This window comes from Dama dama, chromosome 33, assembly GCF_033118175.1.
Source record: "Dama dama isolate Ldn47 chromosome 33, ASM3311817v1, whole genome shotgun sequence".
Taxonomy (NCBI): domain Eukaryota; kingdom Metazoa; phylum Chordata; class Mammalia; order Artiodactyla; family Cervidae; genus Dama; species Dama dama.
In genome coordinates this window covers 50353786-50364413 of record NC_083713.1, presented here as the reverse complement: position 1 = coordinate 50364413, position 10628 = coordinate 50353786, and the positions used below count along the sequence as shown (strand labels likewise).

Genomic DNA, 10628 nt, shown 5'->3' with positions numbered 1-10628 from the left:
TCTTCTTTTCTTTTTCAATAATGCATCATGGAGCACAAGCTGCTTTTCTCTGAAATTACACTTATTTTTAACCTTACTGTCCATATCACATCACCATCAATTCTTTTTTTTTAAAAAAACATATTAATTTATTTGAAAAATGTACCTTCATTGTTGTTGTTATTTCCTGAGTTCTTCACTAACCAAGTGCAGATGCTATGATGCAGACATGATAGGAATCTATCCTTTTTGGGAGTCGATAATGGGGGAAGCTATACATGTATGGGGCAGTATATGGGAAATCTCTATAACTTCTCTGCTTTTCTGTGAACCTAAAACTGCTCTAAAAATATATATATATTTTTTTTTTAAAAATCTCTTTATTCACTTTTCTCACTTTACTGCATGGTCAGAGGCTTTGACACTGTCCTCAGGATTCACAAGAAGGCAAATCACGTCATTTTGTAGAGGTAAAAAAGGTGGAAACAATGGTCAAAGCTCCACTTGTGGGACTCTGAACATTGATCTCTTAATTTAGCAGCTTCCTGGTCTCTTCACCCTGCACTGTAGCAAATGGCAGAGAGTGCTTCAGTAGATAAAATTGAATTGAGTTTTAAACATAATGTTCTTAAGAACTTTCAGGGAAAAGATCAAACAAGTATGCTAACTCAGACCCTTTTTTTCTCCATGAATATACAGAGTTATATACAGATCAGTTATATACAGAATATACAGATCAAATAGTCTGACCAAGAAGCTGCTCAATTAGAGATCAACATTCAGGCCTGTGTTTGAGTCTCCTGTGGAGGGATGGGTCAGCAGTGGCCTGCCGCAGGGGCAGGGGCTCTGAGTGCAGCTACCTGGTCACACAGCCTGTGGCATAAGCCCTCTTGAATGAGGTCGCCATTAACCTGACCACAGAGCTGGCAAGCAGACGACCCACAAACTGAAGAACAATTATGCCAAAGAAATTCTCACACTGTTAAGAAAGTTCTAGGATCCACAACAGATTTCCAACCTAGAGATCTGGTAAAGGGACTGAGAATACCCAAAGAATTTGACTTTGGAGGCCAGTGAGATTTGATTACAGAACTTACACAGGACTGGGGAAACAGACTCTTGGAGAGCACAAACAAAACTATGCCATAATGTACATCAATATAAACTTTACCTCAAGAAAAGGAGAAAAAAATTGAAAGGAGACAAGAAAGATTTGAAACTGCAGACCCTTCTAGACACTTGCTATTCAAGTAGTGTGGTCGAGGGGCCAACCACATTAGTGTTATGTGGGAGGGTGTTAGAAATGTAGAATCTTAGGCCCCACCCAAAAATCTTAGGTTCAAAAGGGAGGGGATTAAATGTATACCTATGGCTGATTCATGTTGAGGTTTGACAGAAAATTTTGTAAAGCAATTATCCTTCAATTAAAAAATTAATTAATTAAAAAAATAGTCTAACAAGATGCCAGGTGATTCATATGCATATCGAAGGTTGCACAGTACTACCCTTGGGACCTATAAAGGAAATTTATATTTAGGGAAAACACCAAAACACCATCATTCTTCATCTGGTATAGGATACCAGTAGCCATAGCTGAGTGTAAGGTGATTCCTAATGATTCTCTTTCAGAGCCTTCCAGTGTGATTAAATCAGGTTTGCCTTTAGCATTTGTCTTACAACAAGGTCTAGTATGAAATTGGAAGACTGTTTACCCCTTCCAAAAAGGTTCCTGTGCTGCTTAATGATGCTTGAAATTCCTTACAGAGGAGAAGGATCTTTCATTGGCCAAATAAATAAATAAATCTTTCCCAAATTAAAAAAAAAATAAACCTTCCATTTCCCAAAGAAATAAAAAGCCTAAAGGGAAAATGCCCAGAAAAGGCAAAATAGAGACAAAAAGTTAAACATACTAAAGTGAAATCCAAAAACAAAAATGAAAGACTGATTTTAGTATCTGCAAGCCTTGCTAAAAAAGGAGTCGAGAGAGGAGGAAGGTATTTAGTGTTTGTATCTTGTTCACTATAGAGATAACAAGACAGAAACAAGGGAAGGGAATGTAGGAATGAGAAAACAGAATTTAAGGCAGGAGAATTTTTGTAGAGCAAACATTAGCCACTTTGAAATGAAAAAAAATTGCTCACATAAATTTATGAATATTTTTAAAATCCTAACTTTATACTGAAGTACTTTACTTCCATGGTTTTGATAGCTCAAGTTTCATCCAACAACCCAAAATAAGTTTATAGCACAGTGAACTACAATCTTAGCATCACTGGTGCAATCTGTAGGCAGCATATCCAACAAATGGAAGAGATAGCCCCAGGAGGCTATGTTGAAAAGAAGTTCCCTGGTAGGTGTGCCATTTGGAAAAATCAGGACAATGAAAGAGCCCTTTTTTTCTGGGAACTCAACCTGTTACCAGCTGATAGTCATCTGAAAAGGCACTTTTCTATAAATCACTATAATTTAAAAACCAAATGCTTTGAAACTCCTTTTGCCAGATCAAATCAAACTGACTCTCAGTTGGTAGAAGGCCCAGATGTGAGTTTCGTAACACACATCAATTACTATCTAATCCATCACTTGCAATGGCTGAATGTGCTCAGCACCATTCCCAAAACCAGTGTCATGGAAACAACAGCATCTAGGTAGAAGTGGAATTAAAAAAATCTCTAGTCACTGTCTGCAAAGCATTAGTGGAGCATGTGTAAGCACATGTTCAGTTTGGCTTTTTAATCTCAAACAATATCATCTCTTATGCTATTTAAATCCCAAGTTGTAAGCAGTAAGAAATGTTGTTATATAAAAAAAATATTGATTTCTATAACAGTAATTTCATAATGCTCTGTGGATACTTTCTCTGGTAATAGCCAATATTTTCTAGACAGTGATATGGTCACTAACATGACTGTCAAAGTCAGTGATGGACACAAAGGTTCCCTTCCACTTAAGAAATGCTGATTTATTTGTATCTTTCACATTGCCATGGGGTGCTTTCAACAAAAAACAATATTTCAAGTCTTTACAAAGTGAAAAAGCTGACATAAACATGAAATAGTAAATAGGCTATTTGAATAACCAAACTATCCTCACAGCTGATCTCTAGTCCCACACAGCCTGGTGTGGTTGTGTCAGCTACCACTTCCTTTTCTGCTTGAACTGTCTAGTTTAACCAAGGACAACTGCCCTGAGAGCTTGTCATCATCACTAAAATTTATCTAGCACTTAGGATATGCCAGTTATTGCTGTATATTTTACATGTCTTACTCCATTTCTTACTCATAAAAATCATATGTGGTATGCAATGTTACTGTCCCCATTTTATAAATGAGGAAATGGAGGCCAGAGTGCTTAAAGAACTTGTGCAAGGTCATTCAACTAACTGTACTGGATGCTTAACAGAGTACAAGTCCCATTCTTCCTTGTTGCATTTCCTACAGCTCCATATATTTTGACCGACTGCCCCCACTAGTCTCCCTGACTAGCTACAATGTTATCAAGAAGAGAATCAGACCACCTCCACCGCAAAAAAATAAGCATAGACACAGGAAGTATCACTAGAATGATAGTTCCGAGACTAGGAGAAAGGAATGGGGAGTTACTATTTAAAAGGTATAGAGTTTCAGTTTTAGAAGATGAAAAGAGCCTTGGAGGTGGATAGTGGTGATGGTTGTACAACATTATGAATGCAATGAACTGAACACTTAAAAATGGTCAACATGGTAAATTTTATGTTTTGTGCATTTTACCACAATAAAAAAAAAAAAGAGGGAAACAGATCAAGAAGACAGCCATATGAATAGAGAAGATACACAGGTACCATTAGGGAAGCTTTCTCCTACCAATCCTTAGAAAGAAAGTATGACCAAGAAGAGACATTACTTTGCCAACACAGGTCTAGATAGTCAATCAAGGCTATGGTTTTTCCAGTGGTCATGTACAGATGTGAGAGTTAGACTATAAAGAAAGCTGAGCGCCAAAGAATTAATGCTTTTGAACTGTGGTGTTGGAGAAGACTCTTGAGAGTCCCTTGGACTGCAAGGAGATCTAACCAGTCCATCCTAAAGAAGATCAGTCCTGAGTGTTCATTGGAAGGAAGTTTCAGTTGAAGCTGAAACTCCAATACTTTGGCCACCTGATGCGAAGAACTGACTCATTTGAAAAGCCCCTGATGCTGGGAAAGATTGAAGGTGGGAGGAGAAGGGGACGATAGAGGATGAGATGATTGGATGGCATCACCAACTCAATGGACATGAATTTGAGTAAACTCCAGGAGTTAGTGATGGACAGGGAGGCCTGGTGAGCTGCAGTCCATGGGGTCGCAAAGAGTCAGACACCACTGAGCAACTGAACTGAACTCCTACCAATCAGTTTAGCTATTTAAAAGAGCATCCACAGAGTTGGCTTTGTACATGCCCAGATGTGTGAGTTTTGGAAATACAAAGCCTACTACCTCCTGGAATACACTGCTTGGGAAGATTGCTCAAGAGGCACAACCACATGGAAATCACTTCAACAAGACCATCCACATCCCATCAAGAGTGAGCTTCTCTTGTCGACCCACTCTGAGCATCAAGATCTTAACTGTACCCCTGAGGAATCAGTCTAAAGATTTCATGGAAACAACAAAGGACTAACTACAATAGATTCCTTCCTATGGAATACTGACCATAGACAATGTTCTATTCACTTAACCCAAGCAAAAATCATACAGAAGAAAATATAATGTTCATCTGACTTAGAACAACCTAACATAGTACTCTACCAATCCTGCTCACTCTAGAAATATTTTTCCTTCATATCAACTCCACTCATTAAAGAACTGGTGAAGAGGCATGTACCTACATACCAAGAAGCTCCACCTGGGCTCAATCATCAACTGCATCATCCATGCTGTGGAGAAGGACAAATTACGTCCTCCTGCACTGAGCTCCTGTAGAGGAGGCTGGAGATTCCACTCAAATCCTCTCCTGCAAGTAGGGATGACTCCTACATTCTGAAGAGGAACTGACCTTTGACCCCAGCTATGAGCCCCACCGGGCAGTCGTCAGCCATGGCTGTCACTCAAAGTCATGAGAAGTGCAGAGCCCAGCTCCCGCAGGGACTCTCTGGTCTTCTCGGTGAGTGAGTCTGACGAGGGTAAATCCATCCGCCATTCAAAGTCAGGCCTCAACTGGGCTTGCCTGGTCTTGGTCACACAGGCCAGAGGCTCCCGGCCTGCCCTGCACGTCTACTGTGGGGCACTTGTGCCTTGCTCCATGTCCGCAGCCGTCACCTGCTGTTGGCCAGCTCCTCACAGGGCCGCCACCTCTACCTCATCTCCCCTCATAAGTCCTCTATCCTCTTCAACTCTTTCCACCATCTCCAGTACTTTGACCAGAACACCTCCAACGTGACGTCTAGCTTCCTCCAGGATTCCTACTTCAGCAGCTTCTCCCTCATGACTGACTTCTTCCAGGAATCCCTGCAGCCACCTGGAAGGGCCTCCAGCGACCCTCTTCCGGCATCTGAAGATGTGCCCCACCTGGGTTGGAGGTCACTTCCGGTGTGGAGCTGGAGCGGCTGCAGGCCTCACAGAGGAGGCCTACCACATGGGCTCTGAGGGCCGCCAGCAGCAGGTCCCTGAGCTGAGAGCCTGGCTCTTCTCAGGAGTGAGGAGCCGAGCACCCGCTCGGGGAGGGCTGGGCAGGACCGGTGGGTGAGCAGGGAGAGGCCCCCCAGGGTCTGAGCCCCAGCCTGAGGTGCCAGGCGTGGTGGCTCCTCCTGCAGTACCTCAGGTGAGAGGGCCCCGCCGAGGAGCACAAGGCCCACTTGCGCGAGAAAACCAACGGGGATTTCCTCCTGAAGCTACGGTGGAAATCTGTGAGACCAGAGCAGGAGTGGAGGAAGTCGCCCCACATGATACCGTACCCTTGTCGCCAGAGTCAAGAGCGAGAGGCACTCCCAAAGGACCAACAAATTCTTATGGAGTCTCGAGAACCTGGGGCAGGACCTGTGGCACAACATCCTCCCCACCAGCGGCCTGTGTCACAGCGAGTTCCGCTACGTCCAGGGCAGGACTGACCGTCTCTCTTTCCGATTGGCCCGGGTCACTCCTCACGAGGCTAGTGCCTCTCGCTGTTTTTGTGGCTTCAAGAGCGGGAACTCGGAAGATAATGAAGCGGCAACTCCTACTGCTCCCGAAGGTGCTGGATCCACCCCTCCGATACTTCCCAGAATCCCACCACTCCGGCTCTCTCCGCTTCAGCATCTGGAGGGAATATGCCCCCTCCCGGATGGCCTTTGGCTGTAGAAAGCACTGTGGGTGTGGACAGCACCCCAGCCCCACCCCCACCCCCACCCCGGACGTGGGGCTGGACACCTCATGCCTTCTGGCTGCGGATCCGGGGAGGTCCTCAAGCACCTGGACGAGCTGACCTTGAAGCTGAGTGTGGAGGATGTGCCCACAAGCTGCCCGGTGAGTCTCTGACCCGCAGTTCCCAAGAAACCTCTGGCTTTTCCTCGCCATCCCTCAACCCTCCGTGAGCTGCCTCACCATGCGCAGGAGGTCCTAGGTCTGGCGCTGGCCTCAGAGCCCCACAACCTTTCGCTCCCGACTCCCACTGCCCCACCCGTCCCCGCGGGCTCCGGCTCTCCCCACGGACACGGACCGGGCCGGCAGCCTGGAGATCCTGCCAGAGAAGGGGGAGGAAGCTGCAGACTCCTAACCCTATTGAGGCTACTGAGCCAGTGTGTGGGCTTGGGCCTGGATGGCGAGGCCTGGGGGTCCCTAGTACCCTCTGACCTCTCGGCCGTGTTGATCTCGTGACCTCAATCCAACCAGTGAAGTGTAAGCGATGCCCGGGTGAGTGGCGGGGGTCGTGGAGGCGGGGCTTTCTTACCTGCCTGAGTTTGGGGCTTTTGGAGGAGTGAGGGTGGGTGTGCCCCGGTGCGACCTGCCACTTAGTAGCTCCGCGGGACGCATCCTGGCCAGAACCGAGATGGAAGGGCCTACAGAGCTGCTTACTCTTGGGATCCTGTCTACCAGCTTGTTCTGTGAGAAACCTAACTCGTGTTTAACAGCCCCCACCAAAAAGAGAGAGAGAGAGAAGAATTGGGAAGACTTCCCCAAGCTGAGGGAAATGTCTCTGCTTTAAATTTCAGTTCAGGTCTCTCCTTACACTGTCCATCATACTCTGTGGGCTCCACACTATCCTTGTCATCCCTGTGTCATTTCCTCATATCAGTTCCCTTATTTCTAATTCCAGGCAATTTTTAGCCTTTGCTTTTGCCTTGTGTAGGATATGGTTTGAGTATATAGAGTTTATAGCAATAGTATTTCTAAGAACTCTGGCTTCCTCCAGTGCCTTTTACAGTGTTTCAACTCAGGAAAGACTTCAACATTCATGGTCCCGTAGTGTTGTTCTTGCCTATATGTCTGTGCTTCAGGTGACTCTTAGTCTTGCCCCCTACATTTGGTCTCCATGAGACAATTGGAGAAATGTTTGTTCTGTGAAAAGTATTTTTCAGATTGAGGTTTAAACAGAGGCTGACTTGCCCTCCCTTAGCTCTGTTTGGGTGAAAATATTCTGTCTTCCTCACCCACCCTTATGCCTTATTTCTTATTAACTGTTCTAAGACGGTTAACATATAATCTATCTCAGTTCAGAAGAAAGACTGTTAATTTCCAAACTGTGCTTTAGGTGTCTGGAACAAGACACAATAAAGAACAAGCTTAGAAATAATTTGTGATTCAATTGTATGATTCCCCGAAAAGGAAACTGGCTTCAGTCAGTGCTATCAGTAGCTTTTGCTCTATTCTCAGCCCCCCTCCCCCCAGGGCAATTTTTAACGTGCTACAGTAATAAGCTTCTGCATGCTATTATCTGGGAGACTAAAAACCTAAAAAAATTCTGTAAAGTTGTTAGTTTTGACCAAGAAGGAAGGAAACTTCTTCTCAATGTCCCAGAATTGAGTATCATTGTCCCAAACTATGTTACATGCCCACAACTGAACCAACCACATGTCAGAAGAACATAATGTGTTAGATCTGGGGTGAAGGAAGGTGTTGCACTTAAGCTGCATCCTTATAGACTGAAGGAGCTGAGGAGAGAAGGTCCCCAGAGTAAAATCAAGGTGCTATTACTTGAAAAAGATAAAAGGATACCAGACAAGCTACAAGTTGCCCCATCCGGCACTCAAATTAATTAACTCCCCAAACTCAGCTTGTGAGATATTTGACAGGAATTTTTTAAAAGGGAAATAAGTAACATGATGCAATGTCACAATTTCAACTCTTTACTAATCAGCAAACAAAGACATACATAAATATATTAGGACAATGACTTTTCCATTTTAATAATAAGAAAATATGTGGGTCACTCAGATGGAAATTAAAAGCTGAATCTATTCAGAAGCAATTGTTAACTCAGTTCTAAAGCCACAAGCATACAAGCACATGACAATACACTCTCATGTCAAAGAGGTCCTATTCCTCTTCACTTCAATTTGCATCTTATTCTGACATTAAAACATATGGCATGGCCAAGTGCTCTTGTATGCAAAGTGAGTTCAGCGTAAATGAGCTAAAAATGTTTTACATACATAATGACTCTTGTTTCAACTTAGCTGTGACTACTAGATTGCTGCAAACAGCAAAATAATAGTGCTGCTAATGAGGAGATTTGTTCATAACTTACTACACTGTCAAATGTCTGACCATAATGGTTATTATTTATTGATATGTTATGTGTATACAAAGCAGTTGCTGAGGCCAAAAGCAGCCCCTGACAGAACCCAAGCCTATTAGATTGTGAATAATCTCCTAAAGATAACTGTTTAAAAAATCTGCCCAAAGTCTCTGTTACTTGAGACATCTTGATTGAAAAGACAGGGGCCTAGACTTAAAGTTAGAATACCAGAGTTATCTTTTAAGAGACTGGAGTGACAATTCCCAAGTCTGGTGAAGGTGCAGACAAGCAGGCACTTCCAGACATCATCAGTGGGAAAGTGCTTGACCCAGTCTTTTGGAGAGGAATCTGATACACACACACACACACACACACATATATATATATTTAACAATATATTAAAATTTTAAAAGCCTGTATCCCTTGACTCAGCAATTTTACTTCTGGGAATCAACCCTGTAAAAATTAAGGTACCAGTACATGAGGCCACACATACGAGGATGTTTACTACAGTTGTATTTGTGATAGCAAAAAAATTGGAACAGCATACACATCCACAAGAATGGAATGGTTGACCAGACAGATGTATCCATTTGGTCTACTAAAAGAACAAGTCAGATTTACATCTCAGTTTGGAGACATGGATATTACATATTATTAGGTGAGAAAAGCAAGGGTTTGGATATTTCTTTTGGATATTTCAAGCTCTGAAATGTGAGTGATTTTTGAACCTCACTTCTTCATCTGCAAAATAAAGACAATTTTTTTTTTGTGAAAATCAAATGAGATGATGTGGAAAATGATTTTTGAACTGTTAATAGTAATCAAATGTCATATAATAATATTATCATAATATAGTCTTATGTGAATCTGAAGTTCAGGTCCACAAAGTCCTCCAAAAGTAGTACCAGCTTATAGAATTGTATTTGGCTATATCCGTACCAATATCAGCCACTTCTTCTGGTCTCCAATTGTGTGTAACTAGATTCACAAGAGAGAAAACAAATGGTGAGCTATATTAAAACTCCTGCAGTTTACCCCATGCAGTGCCAGGAAAACTGCACAAGTTCTCAGAGGGAGCCACTCAATCCACTCAGTACTTTCAGCCCTAATAAGATCATGTTTATTTAGATGGTTAGTTGAATAGAGGACCACAGAAGATAATAGCCTTGCAGAAATATGGTTGTGTATAAGAAGTGTTTTCAGTTTTTAGAATTAGTGTATTCTCTCCTCAAATATGCTTTATCAGTAGTTTTAAGCATATAACAGATACAATTTTATATCCTGTCTCTGGGGCCATGTGACTCAACACCTCCCTATTTGTGTAATCTTGGGGAATTACTTAGCCTTTCTCTAACTTGGTTCCTTCATTTGCAAAATGGAGATGATAATCCTACTACCACTTGAGATTGTTATAATAACTAAATGAGTTAAAACTTCTAAAGGACTTAAAGTGAGATATTACCTAAATAGGTGCAAAATAAATGTTAGTTATTATTACCCTTGTATGTATGTTGTGCTCAGTCATGTCAGACTCTGTGAGCCCATGGACTGTAGCCTGCCAGGCTCCTCTATCCATGGTATTTTCCAGGCAAAAATACTGGAGTGGGTTGCCATTTCCTACTCCAGGGTATCTTCCCAACCCAAGGATTGAACTCAGACATCTTTTGCATCTCCTGAACTGGCAGGCTAATTCTTTACCATTTCCATTAATCATAAATTTAAATGCTTTTCATATATTCATTATCTAGTCTTTATAACTATCATTTTAGTGAAGTTTAATAGTATATAAATAGTGTGCTTTACAGAATGGGTATATTGTAATTTAATTGAACATTATTCTGTTTGCTTCTTGTTTTTCAAAATGTTTTCTGTTTTATAATTGTAAATGACAGGTTAATATCTTTGTACATTAACTTTTGCCATATTCTGGATTATTTCCATTAGATAGACCCACCCTGAAAGAGATGAAAGGAAGAA

At 42.3% G+C, this 10628-nt stretch overlaps 1 pseudogene; it reads left to right on the top strand.

Annotated features, from left to right (window-relative positions):
- Nucleotides 1–4814: 4814 nt before the first annotated feature.
- Nucleotides 4815–6042, top strand: LOC133051010 (TBC1 domain family member 17-like; annotated as a pseudogene).
- Nucleotides 6043–10628: the final 4586 nt, after the last annotated feature.